Source organism: Staurois parvus, unplaced genomic scaffold, assembly GCF_062004578.1.
Source record: "Staurois parvus isolate SC_StPar_1 unplaced genomic scaffold, SC_StPar_1.0 ptg000734l, whole genome shotgun sequence".
In the NCBI taxonomy this organism is placed as follows: Eukaryota; Metazoa; Chordata; class Amphibia; order Anura; family Ranidae; genus Staurois; species Staurois parvus.
In genome coordinates this window covers 3,688,709-3,716,264 of record NW_028318530.1, presented here as the reverse complement: position 1 = coordinate 3,716,264, position 27,556 = coordinate 3,688,709, and the positions used below count along the sequence as shown (strand labels likewise).

The following is a 27,556-nucleotide window of genomic DNA, read 5'->3' as shown; positions in this document are numbered from 1 at the left end:
AAATATTGTGTAAATACAAAAGTCATATATATTCCTACTTGAATTTGTCAAGATCTGTGCAGTAATCCAGTTTGAAACTTTGTCTCTGTGCAGGAGCTTCCTGTTCTAAAGAAAGGTGACAGCTGCTCTCTGACCTTGTGCAGGGTGACCAGTCTTGTTTCCGCCCACTACTGTGGACCCCTCCCACAGCTCTGCTCTCAGCACATTCTATGTACATCACAAAGTGGGTTTTTGGCTATTGAGAAATATGTTTAAATGAAAGTTGTTATGCCTTCAGTTCAGCTTTAAGTTTCAAAATGTCCACCTTAATCTATGGTTTACACAGTATAACACTCTGCTATAGAAGTAGGACAAGACGTAATGTCCTGCGCTACGGCGTGGTGCTTAGGTGTAGGATAGAGTCTCCTCTTGGCTAATCTTGCAAGTGTAACGTACAAAAGATCTTGCTGTCCCCTTAGGACTGTGCGTATCCTTTAACAAGCTACAAAACAATAAGAAAGAGAGCTCATCAATCTACTGCATTACCATAGCTCAATTTTTATTAAAATATATAAAAGCAAGTGGGTACTCACAAACATGTGTTGCATAAGCATAGCATATCAAAAGATACAGACGAGACCACTTCCAATCCACCATACATGGTTGATGGTATGGGAAGACCTCTAAACATCCATAGATGGCTACCACGTTTCAAGGGTCAGGTCCTTTGGGAATGGCTAATGATATAGTATGGTATATAAGTTGGTGATTCATTATTCATGAGTTTGGCTCTGAAGAAGAGGGCCTGACCCTCAAAACATGTTAGCAATCCACGGATGTTTAGAGGTCTTCTCATGCCATCAGCCGTGTATGGTGGACTTAGAGGTGGTCTCTTTTGTATCTTTTGACATGCTTGTATACAACATGTGTTTGTGAGTACCCACTTGCTTTTATATATTTTAATAACAATTGAGTACTGGCAATGCACTAGTTTGGCGCGCCCTCTCTTATTGTTTTATAGAAATAGGACAGTAATGGTAGCCAATATTTTTCTGTCATGACAGGTTTACTTTAACTTGATTGATCTTATTTCATAAGTGAAAGATCCACATGTGGCATGCAATAACTCCCTACAAGCAATCACGGTAATAGTACTGTATTCTTACTGCTCTAAAGTGATGAAATGCATAATCTGATCGATCACCAGGGGGAACCTACCGTATAAGAAGCCAACAAATTCTCTTTGCTTTTTAGCAGTCTGTTTAATCTTTGTATTAAATGAAAAAGCGTTACATAATACTACTAGCTATCATTAAATTATTAATGAGCTTCTCAGTAACTGTGCAGGATTGTAAAATGATTTGTAAAATATTACATACCACGTTAGTTCATTGTGTTGTTATCCTGTAATGAAAGACTAACCTGTATTAACCTGTATTGAGAGAAACATGGGGGCTGACACTGTTGATTTCTTTCTGAAAATAGTAGAAGCCTGGCTTTCTCTGGCCTCAATGCTTTAAGTCACTGGCCTAAAACAAACATGCAGCAACAAAAGTAAGAGAGAGATGCCTTGCACACTCGGTGTGAGTCTGGGACTCAGATCTAGCGCCTAGCTGTGTGTCCTGATAGTTCGGAGACCACTCTGTAACTATCCCAAACAAATATTGGCAGCCAATCAACATGGTTCCAAATCATGTGATTACCATGACAGGCAATCTGTCAGCGATCGCGGCGACAAGCGGGTCTGCGCATGCGCGGAGTGCCGATCAACGCTAGCCGGCGGGTACTAGGACCTGGGGGCGGCAGTGGCCGCGCATGCGCACTCGTGATCGCTCGCCTGGCACCAATGGCAGGGCAGGGCGCACTATTTAAACCTGCCCTGCACAGACTCCAATTTCCGTATGGTCTGATTGTTCCTGTGTTCCTGCCATTGTGATTCGTTGCTGACTCTGCCTGATCCTGCCCGCCGCTGACTTCTCCTGCTCTGACCCCCTGGCTTGTTTGACCTCTCTTCTGGACATCCCTTATTTGATCTGAACTCCTGTTACTGACCCCGGCGAGTGACCTGACTACTCTTCTGCCTGCTGCCTGATACTACGCTGACCCCACTGTTACCGACCCGGCCCATTTGACCACGCTCACCACTCATCCATCCATCCATCCTGCACGGATCTAGACATCCCTGCTTCTGCCTTCTGCCTCTTCACATCAGGCTCTCCACCTGCATAGACCTCTGGCAGATTCCTCTACCTCAGGCAGGTGTACTCAGGGGCCGCGACCTGGTTCCTGTCTGCTCCAAGTCCATCCCCACCATCAGGGGCCCTGGTGAACAAGCAGACTGGGGCTTAGACTCCGCGCTCTGGGGAATCCTGTCCTGTGGACTGCTAGAGGTACCGCTAGGCGGTTATAACACAATCATTGTGAGCACATGCAGGTTGAAACCTACAAACAACCCTCTCCAGCCTTCTGTTACTACCAGCATTACTTTGCTGTTTAAGGGGTATATGATCACCCGGTACAAATACATGAACGATCCATATAGTGAACTTGGAGCAAAATTGTTCACTGTAAAGTCATTGCAAATGGCAAGGGGGTATTTTTGGGTTTCATTTACTAAAACTGGTACACACAGAATCCGATGGAGTTGTACATAATAACCAATCAGCTTCCAGGTTTTACTGTCAAGGCTTAATTGAACAAGCTGAAGTTAGAAGCTGATTGGTTTCTATGCAGAGCTGCAGCAGATTCTATGTGCACCAGTTTTAGTAAATCTCCCCATATGTGTCTAGAGTAGCCTTTCTCAACTGGGGTGCTGCGGCACCCTGGGGTGCCGCCTGAGGTCCCCAGGAGTGCTGCGGCAGCCTGGCTGTGAGAGGCCTCCACATCAGAGCCAAGCTCCTGCTCCTCCGCTGAACATCGGTATTTCAAGGGCCCAGCCAGGATAGTCTTGTGTAGATCAGAGAAAGGGGGAGGTTTCTTCCAGAGTCCTGAGCTCTCTGCCTTCCCGTACAGGGCAGAACTTGCATTGCAGCACCTGGCAGTGAGTGCCGGTACCATACTATACATTTTAAAAAGGTTATCTGTGTGTGTGTACATATGTATCTATGAGTGTGTATGTGTGTTTATACGTGTGTATGTATGTGCAGGGGCGGACTGACCATTTGGAAACTCGGGCACTGCCCGAGGGCCCGGGGTCAGTAGGGGGCCCCATGAGATGCCCCTGGTACCTTTTTCATAGGATTTTTGAGTCTGGGCAAGGACACAGGGGCCCCATGATCCCTTAGTGCCCGGGGGCCCCATGAGTTGTCAGTCCGCCCCTGTGTGTGTGTGTATATGTGTATCTAAGTGTGCATGTTTGTATGTATATATGTATGTACGTTACTTTTAATCCTTTCCCCTGTTCCACTACAATCAGAACTGCTTTTTTAGGGTTTGTTCACAATAGCAGAAAGCATTGCCACTCTTCTGAAACGCGATCCATGCTCGGATTGCTTTTCAGATGCATTTGACAGGTGGGAAGAGGAAGTATGTTGTCTCCTCAATGCCTGTTCTACCCCCTAAATGCAGCTTTCCCATGCGGGGCATAGCAGTGTGGCCCTGTTTACTTCCTTCCGGGAATACAGCATACAGTATGTACGACTTCTGCAGCCAAAAAGAGAGCAGTTGGGGGTGGTAAAAATTCAACCACATGGCTTTTCCATTCCCCCGCCTCACATGTGAACGAGCCCTTGGCTCACAATTGTGCAGCTGCATGCTGTGTGTAGGGAAGCCCATTAATTTCAATGGGATGCCCTACCTGCAGAAATACATTATTGGCACCCCTGCAATCTTCTAAAGTGCATGTGTTTGCATGTCAGGGTCAAGCATGATTTTGCGCATGTTCCTGACACACAGCAATGTGAACCAAGGCTTAGACTGAGGTGCCTCAAGGCTTAATATACTTTTCAAGGGCGCCCTGACTGGGAAAAGGTTGAAAAACACTGATCTAGAGAGCAAGAGGTTTAACATCTGTATAGGGAAAGACTTATTCACAGTAACAGCTGTGAAAATTTTGATTAGATGCCCTCAGGAGCTAGGTATAGACAGCTCAGTTAACTATTTTTAAAAGAAGATGTGTGTGTTTCTAAATACACAGAATGCAACTGGCTAATAATATTCATGAGTAATTATACCATAGATGGTTAATTCTGGGAACATCCAAATACCTCAGGGCTCTGGAAGGAATTTTTTTTTTTGGACTATTGTTTTTTTTTTCGTCTTCCTATGCATCGATTTTCAGTTTAGGGTTCTGTGTAAACTTTTTTTTTATTCATTCATTTTTTTCTGTTGGTTGAACTCCAGGGACTTGTGTCTTCAAACTAACTCTCGCTTTCTCTGTTCTATGAAGGGTTGATGAAGTCCAGTGCTGCATCCCACGCTATAATTTAATCTACCAATCTATAACAATCTATAAAACAAAATACAAACAAATCTTCAGCACATAGTTCTGAACATGTGACAATCGTCTGCTTAGAGATCATTCTGCACCAGGAAGTAACACATGAACAGGAAGAACAATGTTAGTTTAAAAGCTATCTTTAGCACCGATTCTTTTTGAATTGTACATTCATGTTTATATTAAATTGAAGATTATGACGGCTTTTTTGCTGGGATTTTACTACATTTGGTGCCCTGTTGTGCTATGTGGTTACTAAATGCCATTGATAATTGCAATTTCTGCTCCATTACTAAAGATTCACTTGCATGCAGGGGCGGACTGATCATTTGGAAACTCAGGCACTGCCCGAGGGCCGGGGGTCAATAGGGGGGCCCATGATATGCCCCTGGTACCTTTTTCATAGGCTTTATTGAGTTTGGGCAAGGACACAGGGGCCCCATCATCCCCTATTGCCCAGGGGCCCCATGAGTTGTCAGTCCACCCTGCTTGCATGCTTTGTTTGGGATCCTGCCCCTGGCCTTGAATACTCTATCCTACCCCCACTCCTGGCAGGCACAGCCTGTGTTGCACTTGGAGCCAGAGCTCACTGACTTTGTTCACGCTCTGTGTTGGAAGCAGTGGGACTGGAGGTCATGTCTGTGGCTGGTCTACAAATGTAAATGGACACTGGATACTCCATAAAAAACTGAACAGATGGGCGCCATTGTATGCCTTGGACTCATGGGTGATTACATTTTTTAATAACATTTGGTGTCTCAAGGAGAAGTTATAAGCCCCAAGGTACAGAATAAATGTTACTGGGGGTTACAGTATATATTAATATAGGCCACTTGCAATCTTGCATTCCTATTCCTACTTTTTCTTACAATTGTAAGACCAGCCATGGACATCAGTTGCTTAAGGCACATGTCTATACACACATACCATATTATTATTACAAAAATATATCAGAACACAAATAAAAAATAATAGATCTGTCATTAAAAAGCCACCATAAGGGGTTCTCCACACATTTATACTACAGCTTGATACTTAAGCCTAGTACACATAATCAGAAAATTACCACTTTGGAAGCGATTGTACAATAATCTGATCATTAGTATACACCATTTTTTTGTCCAAAATTATTTGAAGGGACAAGCATGAACATTTTTCTCGTACAATACCAGAGCGTGCAATTTTCGTTTAACAGCTTTCCTGCTGCCCTATAGTAGAAATACTGCTACAGGGCAGCAAGGCTGCACAAAATCACGTATATATATGTGATTTTGCATTTCCGGCACATGCGCTCCAACCCGTGCCACCATTGGCCTGGTGATTCCCCGCCAGCATCCATCGATCACAGAGTATCAGTGATGGGGGAAAGACCTGTATGTAAACATTACAGATCTCTCCCCTGTCAGTTCCTGCACATTGCTCTGCATAAGAGTGCAATACAAAGCAATGTGCTGACACAGTGAAACACACACACAGTACACAGTAAAACAGCACACAGGTAACCCTTTGATCAAGCCTTCCTGCCCAGTGCCATTAGTACAGTGTCAGTACTTTTTATTAGCACTGATCACTGTATTAGTGTCACTGGGGATGTCAGTGATAGTTAGTCAGTTCCCACCCAGTGTCAGAATGCCCACAGCAGTCGCTGATCACCGCCATTACTAGTATAAAAAAACAAATTCCAGTATATATACCGCCATTTGTAAACTCTATAACATTCATGTAAATCAATTCATTTACACGTATTGGGATTTTTTTTAGCAAAAACATGTAGCAGAATACATTTTGGCCTAAATTTATAACAAAATTAGATTTTTTTACTGAACATGTTTAATAACAAAAAGTAAAAAAAAAATTCTCAAAATCGTCAATCTTTTTTAGTTTATAGCGCAAAAAAGTTTAAGAAATGCAAAGGCGATCAAATACCACTGAAAGAAAGCTCCATTTGTGGGAAAAAAAGGACATAAATTTAAATTGAGTGCAGTGTTGCATGACCGCACAATTGTCAGTTAAAATAATGCAGCACCATATAACAAAAAAATGGCCTGGTCAGGAAGGGGGGTAAATCCTCTGGAGGGCAAGTGGTTAATCAGTACAGTTTTTGTCCGAAAATATAATACAAAAACATTATGTCACTTCTGAGTTTTGATTCTGTCATACAAGAATTTTCAGAACTTTAGATATGATACTATTATGTTAAAAAAAAAAAATTGCCGATCATTCATCCGATATTCTCATCATGTGTATTGGCTTAATTCTGAACTGGAAGTAAAACATGCTGATAGGAAGAGGAAGCAGAGTGATAAGGAAATGAGCAGATTATTGTGCTGCTTTTCCTGTTACTGTCCAGTAACATGCAGGGGCAGATCCTGGATGACCTGGGCTCAGAGGAAAGGAGTTAAATGATGCTGACATCTAGCAGCACAAAGTAAATACTGCATGGCAAATTTCCAGATTGAAGCAAAAGCTTGTTTTGTTATTTTATATTTTACTGGGCTATTTATTTTTATGTTGTTGTTTTTTTGTGGCGTTCTGCTTTAAGTAACACTCTCAGGTCTTGTCCCTCATCCAGCCTGTTACTGGACACAGAAAGGAGAAGCAGCAGACAGTTCATCTCTCTGTCCTCTGCAGTACAACTGAATGACTCCATATACTGCCACTGCTTCTTCCAGCCTGAACTCTGCTGTTCTGAAACTGCAAGAGGCTATTGTCAAGTTGAATCCAGGTACTTGCACTGATTGTTTTAAAAAAATATTTTGGAGATATATATTTATAAATTCAGAGCTGCATTACTTTGTGTCTTTTACATCAGCCTAAAGTTCAACTTTAAAATCAATTTTGGAAAGAAACATAAAATATTCTCTAAGTAAAAGGGGAATCTTTGCTTTTGGGATTTACTACCCTGCAACATTCTTAAAGGGTATCCTGATATTTATATTATTTAGCCTAGGTTCATACCTTAGCAGGTTTGCGGCCACTGTTTGCATGGGCACAGCAGCCAATTTGATTGGTCTTGGCAGGAAGAGGAAAAAGTGCTCAGTATTGAAGTGGTTAAGGCCTCTTGCACATGGACAAAAATCCATTTGAATGGGCTGCTGTGCCTGTGTTTTCAGCACAAAAAAGTGCATGTACTTTCTTTTTATAATGCAGCCACAGGGAAATCACGTGGTGCACCATACCTTGGTTTGTGGACTCTATAACTTTCCTACAGACTAAATAATATACACTAATTTGGGGTATTTTCACCAAAGAAATGTAGCAGAATACATTTTGAGCTAAATTTATTCAGAAATGTTATTTGCAAAATTTTATAACAGAAACAAAGAAAAATTTGTTTTTTTTTCATAATTTCAGGTTTCTTTTGTTTTATTTAGCAAAAAAAAAAAAAAAAACTCAGTGGTGATTAAATACCACCAAAAGAAAGCCCTATTTTTGTGAATAAAAAATTATAAACATTTTATATGGATACAGTGTTGCATGACCACGCAATTGTCATTCAAAGTGGGACAGCACTGAAAGCTGAAATTTGTCCTGGGCAGGAAGCGGGTCAAAGTGCCCTGTATTGAAGTTGTTAAGGTCTCTTGCACATGGACAAAAATCTGAATGCAGGTGCATTGTTGTCTATGTAACAATGAACACAGCATGTAACATGTAAACATCAGTAATGCAGTGATGTGTTCAGAGCCATACAATAAAAATATAAAATGTCATGTTTGAGCGCAGTAATTTATGCACATATGCGTGTTTAAGCAAGTATGTACAAGTGTATATGTGTAAATTGCAACTACTGTAGAAGAGGATGAAGAAGAAATTTAGGCGTGAATATGCATATGCTTGTCTACGCTCCTATATACGTGAATAAAAAATTCAGGATCTTTCTGCGAGCAAGACCCTGCATATAAACATCAGTAAATGAATAAGTTCATGTGCAAGAGGCCTAAAAGATTAAGGGGTCAATTCACAAAGAGATAATACCGCATTCATTTTTGAGCTAAAATAACTCATGTGGTATTTATTTCAAAAGTAGTCAATTCACTAAAAAACATGCGTTATTTACAATTGTATTAAATATTTATGTTTTGCGTTATTTAGCACTTACATTTTGCATTATTTTTGGTGTTGTTTTTGCACAATTTTTTTTTTCGCAGACTAACATTGCATCAGAAGGCACACAGCAATATTGTGGAACTGAAAACATTGTAGTGTGCTTTTCATTTACAAAATGATCTCCCTCTGATGAAATGTTACAATTTAATTTTCATTCCTGAGCAAAAAGGAGAACATTTTCACACTGATACATTGTATACGTTTCACTTTCTGGCCAGTGCAGAATATCTCTAATTGTTATTTTGTACATTTCTAAAATACTGCCAGCAAACGCAGGTGCTAAATAACGAATGTGTGTGGTTTTTAATGAATTGACATTAATGATTTATCTAGTTTTTGACATATTTATCTCACTATTTTAACCGCGACCCGACCGCCCTATAGCAGAAACACTGCTACAGGGCAGCAGGACTGCGCAAAATCATATATCTGTATTTTCGGGTAGGGGGTGCACGCATAAGCACTGCACCTACCTGCACTGCCATTGGCAGCTTCAGCTGTCGATCAATGGGTCCCGGCCAGTAATTCCCCGCTGGCACCTGGCGTTCGCCGAGCATCACTGACGGGGGAGAGGCCAGTATGTAAACAATACAGATCTCGCCCCTGTCAGCTCCAGCACGCTGCGTTGTATTTCTCTGCAAAGCACAGCACACAGTTAACCCTTTGATCACCCAAGATGTTAACCCCTTCCTGCCCAGTGTCATTAGTACAGTTTCAGTAATTTTTATTAGTAATGATCACTGTATTAGTGTCACTGGGGATGTCAGTGACAGCCAATTCCCCCCTCAGTGTCAGAATGCCTGCCACAGTCCCTCTATAAGTTGCTGATCGCTGCCATTACTAGTATAAAAAAATTAATAAATAAAAATTCTAATTATATATATATATATATATATATATATATATATATATATATATATATATATTGCCATTTGTGGACACTGTAACTTTCATGTAAACCAATTAATTTACACATATTGGAAATTTTTTTTTTTTTTCAAAGACATGTAGCAGAACATTTTGGCTTCCATTTATGACAAAATTAGATTTTTTAAATTTTTTACTGGATATGTTTTATAGCAAAAAGTCCAAATTATTGTTTGTTTTTTTTTAAATTGACGGTCTTTTTTTGTTTATAGCGCAAAAACTAAAAACCGCACAGGTGATCAAATACCACTGAAAGAAAGCTCTATTTGTGGGAAAAAAAGGACATACATTTCATCCATGTACAGAGTTGCATGACCGCGTAATTGTCAGCACCGTATCCCAAAAAATGGCCTGGTCAGGAAATGATTTATCTGGGGTTTTTTCTGTATTTTTCTCACTATTTTGACCAATGTGTGGTATTTACCTCACATTCAATATTTTACTTTGATGAATTGACTCTTTTATTACCTCATGGGACCTTCATATAGCGTGTGGTAACCCCTTTCTGAACACGCGTGACACTGTAGTTTGAAAAATGTTTTTTTATTGAAACTTTGCTTTGTTGAAAAAGGAGCTTGGTGCCATCTTGGGCTCTGGTTAGCATTAGTGTGGCTGGCCTACAATGGGTTGCCATTGCTGTGGCATGAGGTGAATGGGTTCCCCTTCTTCTGAAATGTACCACAATGCTTGTGCTTCTACCTGGAGGCAGATGTCTGGGACTACTGGTGTGGAAAGAGGCCGCCGAAGGGGTTTCCTTCACAGCTCTGAAAGAGGAGCAGTGAAGAGTGCTGACAGGGGACCCCAGAAGAGGAGATAAAGGGCCGCTGTGTGCTAAATCTCTGCACGGAGCAAGTAAATGTAACATATTTTTTATATTGTAGGGGCAAACAATTAAGGTTTACAATGGCTTTAAATAATATTTGTGCCAAATCTGATATTTTGCATGATATATTGTAAAAAAACCAAAACAAAATAAAAACCCCTTAACAAAAGAAAATGGATAGACAGCACAGAAAAGCAAAGCTAGACTGAAAGAAACAAACTAAGCCATTTAACTACTAGAATTAACTCTTTACTGGGCCTGAGTAAGCACTATAACACAGAATACTGTCTATTCGGGCCCCAAGAAGTTCACAATAACACAGCACTGCAGTTAGGACACAAGGGTCATAGAGAATCTAGGCCCTGCTGATATGCCCACACAGCAGCTGGAACTTTAAGAAATACACAGATTTGCAAGTCTGCATTCATACACTATTTATAACATGCAATTTCAGAGTGTTTACATTAATAAAAAATAAACTTTAGTTCCGCTTTTTAGGAGTTACAGAGTGCAAGCTCAAAATATTTGATTTAAAATCGTTTTTCAATGTGCTAAAATACATTAAACCTGTTTAAATATTTTATTTAGCAAGGCATGCTTTATTATTTGTAGTTATATTATTTCTGTATTAGGCTTAATTCAGCAGATCTGCAAAATAATCTGCTGACAACATCTACACTTTAAAGCGGAAATAAACTGTATCTGATCACCACAAACTGAAAATGCTACTTAATTACTTTTTACATTTTTAAAACAAACTTTCCCATCCATCCATGTTTCTAATGATTTTTTGGGTGAGAAATCACTTTACAAAACAACAAGCATTTCTAGCTGCAGCCATTTTGAGTAGGTGCAGATGGTTCATATTGCATTTTGTCCTTCTGGACAGACCGATTAGTTAACCGTTTTATTTATTTACTGACACCCATGCCATATAAACAAGTTTGTGTCTATATATCAGATTTGTAATCAAAAGAACCATAACTGTGCTATCGCACAAATATGGCTGCTGAAACAGATAAAGCGAAAACTGTCCAATGGCTTTTTTTTTCTCACTGTCAATTTTAAAATATAACACGGTTATATTCTGTTGTGAAGTCTGCAGCCTCTGCTCAAACCAGCTGGAACAATATTCCTTGATGCGTCTCACCACATGCTGCAGCTTCATTGCCACCATGCCATCCTGATGAAATGCACATACTGTTTTGCTCTATATCAGCCTACAGCTTTTCTCAACCTTTTTACCTTGGAGAAACCCTCGGCAAAATCAATAAAAAAAAAAATAATGCTGTGCTGCCAAAATTATGAAACGTAACGTGCTAAAATAAATGAATAACTCTAAACATCAACCTGTGTGAGCGTGCTTGGCACTCACACATTGCAGTGCACAACACAGAAGTACAGTATATATAACACGCAATACACACACAAAATATAAATATATATATATATACACACATACACTGCTCAAAACAATTAAAGGAACACTTTGAAAACGCATCAGATCTCAATGGGTAAAAATATTGTGCTGGATACCTATACTGATATGGACTGGGTAATGTGTTAGGAACGTAAGGATGCCCCATCGTTTGATTGAAATTCAAATTATCAACCTACAGGGGACTGAATTCAAAGACACCCCAAAAATCAAAGTGAAAAAATTGTGCAGCAGGCTAGGAAATTTGATTGCAGCAACTCAAAATGGTACTTAGTAGTTTGTATGGCCTCCATGTGCTTGTATGCATACCTGACAACATCGTACATGCTCCTAATGAGATGTTGGATGGTATCCTTGGGTATTTCCTCCCAGATCTGCACCAGGGCATCATTGAGCACCTGCACAGTCTGAGATGCAACCTGGTGGCGTTGGATGTACCGAAACATGGTATCCCAGAGGCGTTCTATTGGATTTAGGTCAGGTGAGCGTGGGGCCATTCAATGTTATCAATTCCTTCATCCTCCAGGAACTTCCTGCATACTCTCGCCACATGAGGCCGGGCGTTGCCTTGCACCAATAGGAACCCGAGTACCACTGCACCAGCGTAGGGTCTGACAATGGGTCCAAGGATTTCATCCCAATACCTAATGGCAGTCAGGGTGCCATTGTTTAGCCTGCAGAGGTCTGTGCGTCCCTCCATAGATATGCCTCCCCTGACCAACACTGACCCACCACCAAAACGGTCATGCTGAACGATGTTACAGGCAGCATAACATTCTCCATGGCTTCTCCAGACCCCTTCATGTCTGTTCCATGTGCTCAGGGTGAACCTGCTCTCATCTGTGAAAAGCATAGGGCGCCAGTGGCGTAACTGCCAATTCTGGTGTTTAATGGCAAATGCCAATCAAGCTCTATGATGCCAGACAGTGAGCACGGGGCCCAGTAGAGGATGTTGGACCCACAGGCCACCCTCATGAAGTCTGTTTCTTATTGCTTGGTCAGACATTCACACCAGTGGCCTGCTGGAGGTCATTTTGTAGGGCTCTGTGCTCATCCTGTTCCTCCTTGCACAAAGGAGCAGATATCAGTCCTGCTGATGGGTTTAGGGCCTTTTACGGCCCTGTTCAGCTCTCTTAGAGTAGCTGTCGGTCTCCTGGAATCTCCTTCATGGGCTTGAGACTGTGCTGGGAGACACAGCAAACCTTGTGCCAATGGCACGTATTGATGTGCTATCCTGCTGGAGGAGTTGGACTGCCTGTGCAACCTTTGTAGGGTCCAGGTATCACCTCATGCTACCAGTAGTGACACTGACCCTAGTAAAATTAAAAACTAGGGAAAAAGTCAGAAAAGATGAGTAGGGAAAAAAATGTCAGTGGCCTCCACCTGTAAAACCGTTCCTGTTTTGGGGGTTGTCTCATTGTTGCCCATTTATTGCACCTGTTGTTAATTTCATTAACATCAAAGCAGATGAAACTGACAACCCCCTCTGATACTTAACTGACCAGATCAATATCTCAGGAGTTTAATTGACTTCATGCTATACTTACTCTGATTGAAAAGTATGCCTTTAATTTTTTGAGTAGTATAATATATTATTATTATACAGTATAATATAATAATTTAATATATATACATACACGCACACAGTGTTCAGCATAAATTAGTACACCCCTTTTTGAAAAGTAAGATTTTAATCAATATCTCAATGAACACAAGAACAATTTCCCAAATTTTGAGAAAACTGAGTTCTATAGAACATTTGTTTAGCTCATTACATGAAAGTAAGGTTAATAATATAGCTTAGATTACAAAATTTTCAGTTTCACTCAAATTAGTTGATGCACAAATGAATACACCCCACACCAAAAACCACTCCATCTAGTATTTTGTATCATTTGTAAGGACAGCACCAAGTCTTCTAGGCATGCAATTAACAAATTGGCAACATATATCTTTATCCATTCTTTAACAATGACCTCTTTTAGAGCCTGGATGCTGGATGGAGAGTGATGCTCAACTTATCTATTCAGAATTCCCCATAGGTGTTTGATTGGGTTCAGATCAGGAGACATACTTGGCCACTGAATCACTTTTACCCGATTCTTCTTCAGAAATGCAACAGTAACCTTAGATATATGTTTTAGATCATTGTCATGTTGGAAAAGTGCATGAAGACCAAGAGTACAGAGTGATGGCAGCACCTTCTCTTTCAATATAGAACAGTAAATCTGTGAATTCATGATACCATCAATGAAATGCAGATCCCCGACACCAGCAGCACTCATACAGCCCCACAGAAGGACACTGCCATCACCATATTTCACTGTAGACACCATTATTTCTCTTTGTACTCCTCACCTTTGCGACACCATACAGTTTTTGAAGCCTTCAGTTCCAAAAACATTTATCTTGGTCTCATCACTTCAGAGTACAGAGTCCCAGTACTCTTCTTCTTTTTCTTTTTGTCCACCAAGGAAGGAGAGGCTTCCTTGGTGGACGACACCCATGCATGCCATTCCTCTGCAGTGTACGCCGTGTTGTGTCACGGGAAACAATCACCCCAGTTTGGCTTTCTATTTCATTAGCTAACTACAATGATCTTGCGCTGCAATTTTCTTCAACCCTTATCAGAAGTCATTCCTGTTGAGGTGTCAACTTCCGTGGACTGTCTGGACGTCTCTGTTAGATGGTTGCAGTTCAACGTTTGTTAAATTTTTGTATCGCTTTTGCTACTGTATTCTGACTGATAAGAAAATCTTTGCTGATCTTCTTGTAGCCTTCACATTTCTTGTGTAAAGAAATTATTTTCTTTCTCAGGCCTTGTGACATTTCTCTTCCATGTGGTGTCATTGCTGGCAGCATAAAATGGGAAGGGGTTTTCTTTGTTAAGTAATGCCCTTTTATAATCGACTGTCGGCTGGACACCTGTCTATTGAATAATTAGACTCACCTGCAGTTGGATTCTTGTTATTTAGGATTTTGTTGTCTAAAATTTAGTTTTGCTCCTAAGACTTTCATTGGGGTGTATTCATTATTGCAACCTGGTCTTGAATGAATTTGTTAGGAAAAATACTCTTTTGTGTGTGCAACTTAAAAAATCTTGCTTTCAATCAATGGCCCACTTTTGTGGGAGTATTTTGTAGTATAGTGTCCTATAGAAAATGTTGATTCTAAAGGAAAGGAAAGTTTTTTTGACAAATCTGTTAGGGTGTTCTCATTTATGCTGAGCACTGTATGTATATACATAGACAAAGATATATACACACACACAAATATATTGTCAAAAGTATTGGGACACCCCTCCAAATCATTGGATTCAGGTGTTCCAATCACCTCCATGGCCACAGGTATAAAATCAAGCACCTAGGCATGCAGACTGCTTCTACAAACATTTGTGAAACAATGGGTCGCTCTCAGGAGCTCAGTGGATTCAAGCGTGGTACCGTGATACGTTGCCACCTGTGCAATAAGTCCATCCATGAAATTTCCTTGCTACTAAATATTCCACGGTCAACTGTTATTGGTATTATAGCAAAATGGAAGCAACTGGGAACAACAGCAACTCAGTCACAAGTGGTAGGCCATGTAAAATGACAGCGGGGTCAGCTCATGCTGAAGCGCACAGTGCGCAGAAGTCGCCAACTGTCTGCAGAGTCACTAACTAAAGACCTCCAAACTTCGTGTGGCTTTCAGATTAGCACAACAGTGCATTGAGAGGTTAATTGAATGGGTTTCCATGGCCCTGGTATGCAGAATCCAGTGAATAAACTAGATGGTACAATTGCTCTCACAAGTCCTGCTTGGTTTGATGCTAAACGAGTGCTCTCAACTGTGGTTGCAGTCACCTTTTTCTGGACCTTGATGGGGTGTTGACAAAATGACTTGACCAATCAGGAGGATGAGGGGTGGCCATGGGATGTCTCTGTGTTTATGATCATACCACAGATACAGTTTTCTATAGATATTAATATCTATGAATACCTACATGTTACAGTCTGCTAACGTGCATATTATTGTCCACCACTGAAGTACCCTCAGAATGAATATAAATATGACAGGTTTCAGATACCCAGTTTGCCTAGGAGAGGAATTGGGCCGGTTCTGCTCCCGGTACTCCTAGGGTAGTGGTGTTTGGGCTCAAAACTCTATTAATTAACTGAGGGAGGTAAATATGTCCTTATTCTGGCTGTACGTCTATTATTTCAGAAGTTAATAAATACACTGGGATTATGGATTCTACCAAGAGGAAGAGACAGAAATGTGTATTTCTACGAACTCCAGCAGAGGTATTTACTATGGGGGTGATCTGGCAAGATCTTTGTTTTCCGGGTTGCTCAAGCTTGGAAATTTGACAGTTTTACCAGGGTACCTAGACTGAATTGCATATTGTGTGTCTAGTCAATGGACTGATAAGAAGGTCCTGGCATCAGTTAACAGTTTGTGTATTGTACCAGATGGCTGCCTGGGAAGATGTAAAAGGGGACCACTGCTGCTATTAGGTCTCCTTGTGTTAGAAACTGTCATGGCTGAATTCTGCACAACCTGGCATGCTTGCCCTTTCACACAACTTTGTGAGGGTCCCAGTATGCATTGCCTTTACAATAATAACCCTCTCTTAATCTAACCAAAATGAAAACAAAAGTTTTCCTTGCATTCTACTTTAACCACTTAAGGACTGCCCACTCGCAATGTACTGCAGGCAGGCAGCCCATTCAGGCATAGTGATATACCTGTACATCACTGGCCTCTTCCAGGTACAGGGTGTGTGCATATGCCCCGGCCCACCAACTCCCGCAGTGATTGTACATGGTGGAAGTTTGTCAGCAGGTCCTGGTCACTGGCTGGGACCTGCTGATCAGCTGTGTCCAATCACAATTTACAGAGGAAACAATCTCTTTGTTTCTTCTCCCTTAAAATCAGGGAAAAGGAACGAGATTTGTAGTAAATAGCAGCACATAATACACACATTAACACTTGTTAGGCACATGCTTAACCCCTTATTATGATATGTTAACCCCTTCCCAGCCAGTGTCATTAGTACAGTGACAGTGTATAGTATTATAACTGAATTAGTGTCACTGGTGATGTCAACATCAGTTAATGTACCTCTCCCCCAGTGTCAGATTGCCCACCGCACTATCGCAGTCCCACTATAAGACACTGATCAGCCGTAAGTAGTAAAAATAAAACAATAAATTCAATTCTTGTATATATATACTATAGATCTCTGGACACTATAACTTTCACACAAACCAATCAATATACACTTATTGGGATTTTTTTTTACAAAGACATGTAGCAGAATACATTTTGGCTGAAATGTATTATAAAATTATATAAATTTAGTTTTGGTACAGTGTTGTATGACGACACAATTACCAGTTAAAGCGGTTTTCCAGTCCCCCCCCCAAACAATTAAAAATCAGCAGGTACAAACAGTGATGTATGTAGGTTTTATGCTGCCCTAGGTAACATAAAAATAGCCCCCCCCCATGGAGAGATCCTGACACCGACCAACACCCCCCCTCCCCCACGAAAAGAGCCTAACATTGACCAACAACAGCCCAGCCCCCCCTTACCTGAGCCTTCCACTACCACCTCCCCCATACACTGACCACCCCCCCATTCCGGCGAGAGAGAGAACACATTCGCCTTCACAGTTCCGGACATCCCTGAGAACAAGAGTCAGGCTCTGCACACACCATCAAGCATCCCACAACCTCTCTCAGATCCCACCTGGTCCCTATGCTGCATGTGTCCCTTCTTCCATCCCTTCCAAGGGCAGCACTGCCCTCTGAAAAATGCCACCCTAGGCAAATGCCTTGTTTGCCTCGTGGTAAATATGCCCCTGGCTACAAATACTGTAGCTGCTGACTTTTAATATCAGGACACTTACCCAGGGATCCAGCTCCATCCTCACCCAAGCTGATTCTTCAATTGGCTTTGGGTCCAGGAGCTGGCCTTTTAGTTAAGGGAAACTGGCAGTGAAGCCTTGCAGCCACTCTGCATGTGCAAGCCGTGCTGTACTTTGTGAATGGTCAGAGAAGAATGGCACCCCCACACCATGGATCTCCAACATGGGTCCAAAGCTTTATTCAGCGACCACATTGTTACAGCAAGAGCAACACTTTGGAGCCTCACAGGGCCCCTTAATCGGTCATGTGACATGGTCATGCAGCCTTCTGGGACCTGTGACATGTCGCAGGAGGTTGCATGTGGGGGGCCGAACTTCCTCTCGGATTGACGTGGCAATCAGACCAGAGGTGGGAGCGGGTACCTATCAAAACCAAGCACCTAATTCTGCCCCCTCCCCCTCAAAAAAAGTGGCAGTTCTTAAAGAGGAGTGGGAAGGATGCAAAAAAAAAAAAAAAAAAGGAACTTCCCCTGTTGGATGAAGTTCAGCTTTAAAGTAGCGCAGTGCTAAATAGCAAAAAACTGCCTGGTCACCAAGGGGCTTGAATCTTCTGGCACTGAAGTGGTTAAGCACACCCTCAGCCCTGACATTGTCATAGACTTTAACAGTCTATGACAATTCCGACAGCCTTCTCTATCACATTTACTAGACATTATGTGTGGCCCCCTGGTAACGTCATAGGACACATTTTGGTGCCCGCTGTCTAGCACAATGGTCATCCTCGCACTCCCTTAGTATATAAACAACACCCCACTCCTTCACTCTTCTAACACGTTCACAGAGTCCTCCCTGACCCCACCCTGCCCTGACACCGCCCCCACCCTGCCCTGACACCGCCCCCAACATGCCGCGGCCCCGCCTCCAAGTGGAGGCAGTGATTGGATGATGCTCCGCCCCGCGATGCATTGTGGGGATTGTAGTAGTAGTATAGTCAGGAAACTACAGCGGCACAACTTTTCCTCCTTGCAGAAAGTTACGGAAAGCTATTCATAAGCGGCGTGCGGCCAGATCGCCGACAGAGGGAGCTGCTGTATCCTCACACATGGGCAGTGAGGGCTACCACAAATCCCACAGTAGGTCCCCTCTATCTCCTCCCATCTCATGCCCCTCCCACAGGACTTGAGGCGGTGATTCCGCTCAGAGGCCAGCGAAGTGGGCGTCTCTGCCTGTACACGCTGCTGCATTGTATCTTCTTCCTCCTGCTCTGACGTCATCTGACCCCACCCCCTGGCTGTGTTGGGTGATACCTGCATGGAGTTCCCAAGTGCGGAGCGGGGGCACCGGATAATCTGAGGAAGAGAGTGATGGAGGCGGGAGGACCGCAGCCTGGGGACACTTCACTGAGAACCGAGGCGACTGCCGGGCTCCCCGCTGGACAGGTACCGGGGCTCTCATAGTGGCTGCTCACTGTCACTTTTATAAACAATAAATGGCACTCTTCCTGTTCTGTGGTAACTTTGTCCGGTGTACAGCCTGCGCGGCATCCTCAACTTCTACACTTTACTACTCCCAGTCCTGCGCTGCAGTTGGGTCACTATGTCAGCTTGATGAAGTTTATAGTCCAGCTCCAAGAATATCAGAAATCCTCCTACAGGGAAAGGGTTAAATGCCCATTATGTCCAGGGGGCGGGGATAAGGTGTAGAACCAAACTCCTCCCTTCAGGGCTACGACCGACCCCTGCAGAGTTCCTCCACAGCTAGGGCTGGGCCTTCTACTTCCAGTACTGGTCCCCTGCAGGGTCCTTCTAGTGGTTAGTCTTGTTGCCTGCTGGGTCCCTCCAGGGCTAGGACCGACCCCTGCAGAGTTCCTCCAGAGCTAGGGCTGGTCCTTCTACTTCCAGAACTGGTCCCCTGCAGGGTCCTTCTAGTGGTTAGTCTTGTTGCCTGCTGGGTCCCTCCAGGGCTAGGACCGACCCCTGCAGAGTTCCTCCACAGCTAGGGCTGGTCCTTCTACTTCCAGAACTGGTCCCCTGCAGGGTCCTTCTAGTGGTTAGTCTTGTTCCCTGCTGGGTCCCTCCAGGGCTAGGACCGACCCCTGCAGAGTTCCTCCACAGCTAGGGCTGGTCCTTCTACTTCCAGAACTGGTCCCCTGCAGGGTCCTTCTAGTGGTTAGTCTTGTTGCCTGCTGGGTCCCTCCAGGGCTAGGACCGACTCCTGCAGAGTTCCTCCACAGCTAGGGCTGGTCCTTCTACTTCCAGAACTGGTCCCCTGCAGGGTCCTTCTAGTGGTTAGACTGGTCGCGTGCAGGGCACCTACAGGGCCAGGACTGGTCGCGTGCAGGGCTCCTCCAGGGCCAGGACTGGTCGCGTGCAGGGCTCCTCCAGGGCCAGGACTGGTCGCGTGCAGGGCTCCTCCGGGGCCAGGACTGGTCGCGTGCAGGGCTCCTCCAGGGCCAGGACTGGGTACCTGCAAGGTCCCTCTAGGACTCTAACTTGGCCACCTGCAGGGTCCCTTCAGGGCTGCGACCACCCCCCCATGGGTTCCCTCCAGAACTACAACCGGTCCGCTGCGGGATCCCTCCAGGACTACAGCAGGCCCCCTTGTAAGGCTCCCACAAGTGGCCCCCGCAGCTTCTCTGTAAGGTGAGACCAGCCACAGTGGCACTCCAGCCTCCTCAGTGTACCACACAGGGTTAACATCCATGTATTGCTTCTGATGATACTGAGGCTCCTCCCACAGGCTGGAGCTTTAGGCACCATAGGGGAGTGCAGGAGCAGGGAGGGTAAGTAATCCATCCGTCAGCACTCTACCCCCAAACATTTAACACACTGACCCCACACACACAGCAAGGGTGTATATTTATATTCCTGGAGTTAGGCTTTAATCTGTTTATATAGGAGAAAAAAATTAAGGGATGTTTCCTTGAAGGTACCAGAAAGAATCATAAAGTGGCTACAGTATAATACATTGTACATTTTCATTTAAAAAGTCATAAAATGGTACAAAACTTTCTATTTGTCTAAATAATAAGAACACCGCCTTCTAAAAGTCACAACATAATGGAGAAAGAAAGACAATGTTGCACATTTGCTATAAATGGACTTTTAGAGAAGACGATGTTCTCATTATTTACAGTAATAGATATGTGACACAGGAAATATGAGCATGGTGGTGTAGTGGTTTTGTATGTGTGAGACTTGTTATATCAGGCTCATTTATGTACTATTTTTCTAATTGTCTGCATAGAAACTACCAATTAATATAATACTGTATGTGCTTTGATTCTTTCTGGTACCTTACTCCGTTTTTCCTACATATTGTTTATACAGTTAGGTCCATATATATATATTTGGACTCGGCACAATTTTAGTTTTGTTCAGGTATTTACCAAAACATATTCAAGCTATAGTTCTATAATAGATATGGGCTGAAAGTGCACACTCTCGGGTTTAATTTGAGGGTATGTACATCCAAATTTGAGGAAGGGTTTAGGAATTACAGCTCTTAAGAGTAGCCATCCCCCCTTTTTCAAGGGCCCAAAAGTAATTGGACAATTGAATATAATCATAAATAAAATGTTCATTTTTAATATTTTGTTGAGAATCCTTTACTGGCAATGGCTGCTGGACAATTGAATCAAAAGCTGTTTCATGGCCAGGTGCGGGCTACTCCTTCGTTCTTTCTTCATCAATTAAGCAGGTAAAAGGTCTGTAGATGATTCTAAGTGTGGTATTTGCATTTGGGATCTATGCTGTGAACCTACATCATGTGTTCATGAGCTGTCTATGCAAGTGAAACAGGCCATTGTTAGACTTCAAAAATTAAACAAACCCATCAGAGAGATAGCAGCAATGTTAGGAGTGGCCAAATCAACAGTTTGGTGTGTTATGAGGAAAGAAGAATGCACTGGTGAGCTCAGCAACATAAAAAGGCATGGGCGTCCATGGAAGACAACAGTGGTGGATGATCGCAGAATCCTCTCTATGGTAAAGAAAAATCCATTCGCAACATCCAGACAAGTGAAGGACACTCTCCAGCAGGTGGGCGTATCATTGTCAAAGTCTACAATCAAGAGAAGACTTCACAAGAGCAAATACAGAGGGTTCACCACAAGGTGCAAACCATTCATAAGCCTGAAGAATAGAAAAGCCAGATTAGACTTTGCCAAAAAACATCTAAAGAATCCAGACCAGTTCTGGAAAAGCATTCTTTGGATGGATGAAACGAAGATTTATCTGTTCTAGAATGACGGGAAGAAAAAAGTGTGGAGAAGGCTTTGAACAGCTCATGACGTCACCTGTAAAACATGGTGGAGGCAGTGTGATGGCATGGGCATACATGGCTTCCAGTGACACTGGGTCATTGGTGTTTATTGATGATGTGACAGATGACAGAAGCAGCCGGATGACTTCTGCAGTGTTTACAGATATACTGTCAGCCCAGATTCAGCCAAATGCAGCAAAGTTGATTGGACGGTGCTTCACAGTACAGATGGACAATGATCCAAAACACACTGCAAAGGCAACCCAGGAGCCTTTGAGGGAAAATAAGTGAAATACTCTGCAATGGCCGAATCGGTCACCTAATCTCAACCCAATTGAGCATGCATTTCACTTGCTGAAGGCAAAACTAAGGCTCCATGCACACTGGGTGTTTTAATAACACTGCTAATCTAATAATTTTTCAACGTTAGAGCGTTTTTACAGCTAAAAAACTCCTCTAGAAACCCACTAGTTCTGGGGGTTTTTTCCAACCAAAAAAAAATGTCCCTGGCAAAAAACGTTGATTACAGTCTGTGTGCATCGACACATAGGATAACATACTGGGGAGTTTACTGGCTGTAGAAAAAAACGTCAAAAGCCAAAAACAGCCGCTGTAAAAACTTTTACTTTGTGTGAGGACTTAAGGCAGACCCACAAACAACTGAAGACCACTGCAGTTAGAGCCTGGCAAAGCACCAGAAAGGAGGAAACCCAGTCTTTGGTAATGTCCATAGGTTCCAGACTTCAGGCAGTCATTCCCAGTAAATGATTCTCAACAAAATATTAAAAATGAACATTTTATTTATGATTATGTTCATTTGCCCAATTACATTTGAGACCCTGAAAATGGAGGGACTATGTATAAAAATGGTTGCAGTTCCTAAAATTTGTACTTGATATTTATGTTCAACCACTTGAATTAAAGCTGAAAGTCAGTGTGACGATCGCGGCGTCAGACCCCAGCCCTTCTCACCAAACTCGTGCCCGAAGAACTAGCCAATCTACAATCGTGCTGTCACGTGTGTAACAGTGCCACGCCCAGCTGCACCCTGCACAAAGATTTTCCAGCTAATGGACCACAGTCTATTAACCTGCAGCCTGGGAGCGATTGTTACTGGGTCAGGTTAATTGCTCAAATAACTCTTCACACTGCCACCACCTCCTTTTTGTACAGAGAAAGAAGAAACTTGGCAATATCAGCAATAACACTATGATGTTTGAATAATCGTCTGTATACCACTGTCACCGCAGGCACGGTATATAGAGGTTTAAACACACACAGTAGTGCTCTTCAGAGACAGGGGTTTTAGTTTGCATTAAAGAGCTTTAGAAAAAATTCAACACTTTCAGAAAGTAAGATATATTACTAAAAGGTCAAAAGGGTGCAATAAAAATATTTACAGAAAAAGATGTAGCCAATAAATATATATATATATATATATATATATATATATATATATATATATATATATACACACACAGAGACCAATAACACAGCAAAGAGATAACAGAAGAAATTTAGAGAGAGGTAAAGTACTTGCCAAAAGCCTTGGTTTAAGCACCGTTCAAGTTTCAGATCAAAAGGGCCGTCTCCCGGGGGGCACAACGTATCACATATGGTGGGGGTGCCCAAAAATACAAGTTTACTGGAGAAAGGTTATAAATCAAATTAGAAATATCACTGGAATTGAGATTGGTTTGGACCCGGAAATATGCCTTTTTCATATCACAGAAATATCAATGAATAAATTTAAAGATATGGGTGTAGAGTGCTACTTAAATGCAGCTAAAGGATTGATACCTAGGTTTTGGCGTAAAGTTGAGGCACCGAAGGTAGATGACTGGATAGACAGAGTGGATCAGATTGTTAGAATGGAGAAACTATACTATATACAGGAAGATAAGATGGAGGTTTATTATACAAAATGGAAGAAATGGGAGGAATTTAGAGCAAAGAAGAAAGAAGTTACTCCGTGAATAAGAATAAAGATGGGAATCGGACAGATGTCAGGGGTTTATTGAAGAGGGGTGGGAGGGAGGGGGGGTTGAGAGAAGGGGGTTAAGGGGAGAAAATTATATGCAATAAGTGTTTTTAGAAGAAATTTGTTATGTTGTATTTTATAACTTCTTGTGTTGGAAGTATTTATATTGCTATATTTGAAAACAAATATTTAAATTAAAGGAAGAAGAGAGAAAGAAGGGAAAAAAAAAAGGGCCGTCTCCCAAAGTTGGTTCCGATGTTACAAGGGAGAATCTTCAACTTAGCTCAACTCAACTCTCTGCTCAAAGCATAACAGCTTTTCTAGGAACTCAGTAGGGTGTCTCCTTGAAGCAGAGAACCAATCGCCTCATTTGGGGAGGGTGTTGCAGGCGGAGACCCGAGCTAGAACCAAAATCCCTCAGAAGTTGATACCAGGGCAATAACTTTCCCTGGATACATGTAACATTCTATCCACGAGTAGATTAATATGCAGAATCACCTGCCGAATGTCTAGATATGAAATTTGTCATACCTGCTGGGACGGTTAAGGAGATATCGTTTTCTGCTCTCCTGTAGATTCCAGCAAGGGGGTGTAATATATCAGACAACTTGTATTAAAGTGACCAATTTGAATATATGCCTGGTTTCTATGTAAGTCTTCCATATCTCCAGATATAAAATTGTATGGGAAAGGGGATTTTTAAATGTGAGTCTGTTTTACGACTACCTGGAATGTCTTTGAAGCTTAGTGAAGGACTGGTTTTATGGCTTTACAATATCCCAGATTGGAAGCTAACAGACATCTGGGCACCAGCTAGGTTGGGATTTATAGCCCTGGAGCTCTCCCGCTGAGCCTGATTGCCTGTGATCTCTGCATCATACAGACCACAGGTCACTCAACAGAGAGGGAGGGGGGGATATGGAGGGAAGCTGATTTGGGAGTAGAAAATGATACAAGATGGAGGCCTTTGCCAAAATAGAGGTTCGCATCCATCTCTGTGTGCACGATTGCTTCAGTCGGCACTTCAAATTAATTTGGATTGTTTCGTTTTAATTTATTCTGGTGGCATACAGAGCCAAAAGTATGAAAATTGTGCCTGTGTCCAAATATATATGGACCTAACTGTATGTGGGATAGTGGTACCATTGGACACATTTACAGTTGTGACCAAAATTATTCAACCCCCAATGCTGTAAAGGGGTTTAGGGACTATAGTGTACATTTGGAATTGTATTCAGAATCAAATCCTACAAGGACGTTGTAACTACCCAAATGCAACTAAAATGACATCAATTGTTTATGTAATACAGTAGTAAATGGTTCTTATGTGGTTTCTTCATTGCCACAATTATTCAACCCCTTAAAGACTACCACTCTGAAGAACAGAGGTTCATACAGGTGCTTTCCATCAGGTATTGAAAACACCTGTGGATGTCACCGAGCAGCAATCAAGCATAATAAGCACCAATTAGGCAGCTTTAAAATGACTGTGATACTCAGCTCCTTCTAGACATTTACTGGTGTGGTTACAAACATGGTGAAGGCAAGAGAATGGTCCAGGAAGACAAGAGAAGAGGTGATTTCTCTTCACAGGAAGGGCAATGGCTATAAGAAGATTGCAAAGATGTTAAACATACCAAGAGACACCTTAGGAAGCATCATTCGCAAATTCAAGGCAAAGGGCACTGTTGAAACGCTACCTGGTCGTGGCAGAAAGAAGATGCTGACTTCGACTGCTGTGCGCTACCTGAAGCGTAGAGTGGAGAGAAGTCCCCGTGTGACTGCTGAGGAACTGAGAAAAGATTTGTCAGATGTGGGTACAGAAGTTTCAGCCCAGACAATAAGACGCACACTGCGTAATGAAGGCCTCCGTGCCAGAACTCCCAGGCGTACCCCCTTGCTGTCTCCAAAGAATAAGAAGAGTCGACTGCAGTATGCCAAAAGCCATGTGGACAAACCACAAAAGTTGTGGGATAGTGTTCTGTGGACTGATGAAACAAAATTAGAACTGTTTGGGCCCATGGATCAACGCTATGTTTGGAGGAGGAAGAACAAGGCCTATGATGAAAAGAACACCTTGCCTACTGTGAAGCATGGTGGAGGGTCAATCATGCTTTGGGGCTGTTTTGCTTCTGCAGGTACAGGGAAGCTTCAGCGTGTGCAAGGTACCATGAATTCTCTTCAGTACCAGGAGATATTGGATGGAAACGTGATGCAGTCCGTCACACACCTGAGGCTTGGGAGACGTTGGACCTTTCAACAGGACAATGATCCCAAGCATACCTCCAAGTCCACTAGAGCATGGTTGCAGAGGAAAGGCTGGAACATTTTGGAGTGGCCATCGCAGTCACCAGACTTAAATCCGATTGAGAACCTCTGGTGGGACTTAAAGAAAGCAGTTGCAGTGCGCAAGCCTAAGAATGTGACTGAACTGGAGGCCTTTGCCCATGAAGAATGGGCGAAGATACCCGTAGATCGCTGCAAGACACTTGTGTCAAGCTATGCTTCACGTTTAAAAGCTGTTATAACTGTAAAAGGATGCTGTACTAAGTACTAAGATTGAATGTCACTTGGGGGTTGAATAAAACTGATAATGCTGTGAGCACAGAAAAGACATTTGTGGTTATTTCATTATAACTGTTATGTTATATTTGTCTGACCTACAAGTGCCTCTTTAATGTAAATGTAAGCAAGATGACTGAATGATCAAAAGCAATGTCAAACTGGCCAAAACACTCAATTTCAGTGGGGGTTGAATAATTTTGGTCACAACTGTAAATAATCCCAGGTCCATTTATATTTTGCTTTCCCCCTCAACAGCAAAATTATATTTTTAAATGATACCTTTCCATTTTCATCACATACGTTATTTAAGCCCCAGTGTTGTCATCACTGGGTCTCTGTGCATCCCTATGCAATGCAGGTGGGAGATGCTGGCAGAATGCTTTTCATAGCTTCCTGAAAGAGTCCTCTGCCCTGATGCAAACAGTTGGCCTAGTCTTGGAAGGTTATGCAAATGTCAAAATACATTGATGGGTGGAACCAGTCTGGAGGAGTGGGTGTTCCTTGACTGACTACATTTGTATACAGACCACCTTAGACAACACCCACATTTTTCTTAGCCTATATGACTAATAGCTCTTTCACACTGCTACACCATTTAGATGCAGAAGCAGTGTGGGAGTGTGAACATGCTTTGCAGCCATGGCATGCATTATACCCCCTGTCTCTTTCTGCAGACAAAGTGCCCACCCACTGAACATGACACTGTCAAGTCAATAGGGTTGCTTTGGAAGCACCCCACAACTGTGGGCTTCAAGGGGTTAAAGCAGGTAGTGATAAGATGATACAGCACCTCCTCACTGCCTGGCAAATGCTCTCTAAAGAACGATCAAAACACAGATTGCTCTTTAAAGAGAAAAGCAAATTTGAATGAGTGCTAAAAAACTGCTACCCAATGATTGAGAGAATGGGCCCAGGACAGTCAGGCTGGGGAGGAAAGCGCTAGATGATGCTTGATGCCCTCCAGCCAGCAAATGAGGTGGGGTTATCAGACTTGCTGTAGCTTTGAACTCATATTGTGAGAAGCTCATGTTGTACAGTGGCCTCAGAGTAAAGCTTTCAGTAGAGGAGAGGAGCTTGTATGTCTGTGCAAGACTGAAGAGAAGGCTGGAGTTCAGCCTTAAGCCTGAATATAAGATGTCTTAGGAGGAAGTTGATCCCTGCGCTCCATGCAAGGTACACCCAGA

At 42.6% G+C, this 27,556-nt stretch overlaps 2 protein-coding genes across 2 annotated transcripts in view; one reads left to right on the top strand and one right to left on the bottom strand.

Moving 5' to 3' along the window:
- The window catches only part of TMEM156 (transmembrane protein 156), a 33,156-nt gene extending 14,784 nt beyond the window's left edge, over positions 1-18,372 (bottom strand). The window contains exon 1 of the mRNA XM_089654047.1: positions 17,606-18,372. The gene's annotated coding sequence lies outside the window, so the exon portion shown is untranslated. The remainder of the gene's footprint in view (positions 1-17,605) is intronic.
- Positions 18,373-18,684: 312 nt separating this feature from the next.
- The window catches only part of KLHL5 (kelch like family member 5), a 122,945-nt gene continuing 114,073 nt past the window's right edge, over positions 18,685-27,556 (top strand). Inside the window, exon 1 of the mRNA XM_089654045.1 lies at positions 18,685-19,002. The gene's annotated coding sequence lies outside the window, so the exon portion shown is untranslated. The remainder of the gene's footprint in view (positions 19,003-27,556) is intronic.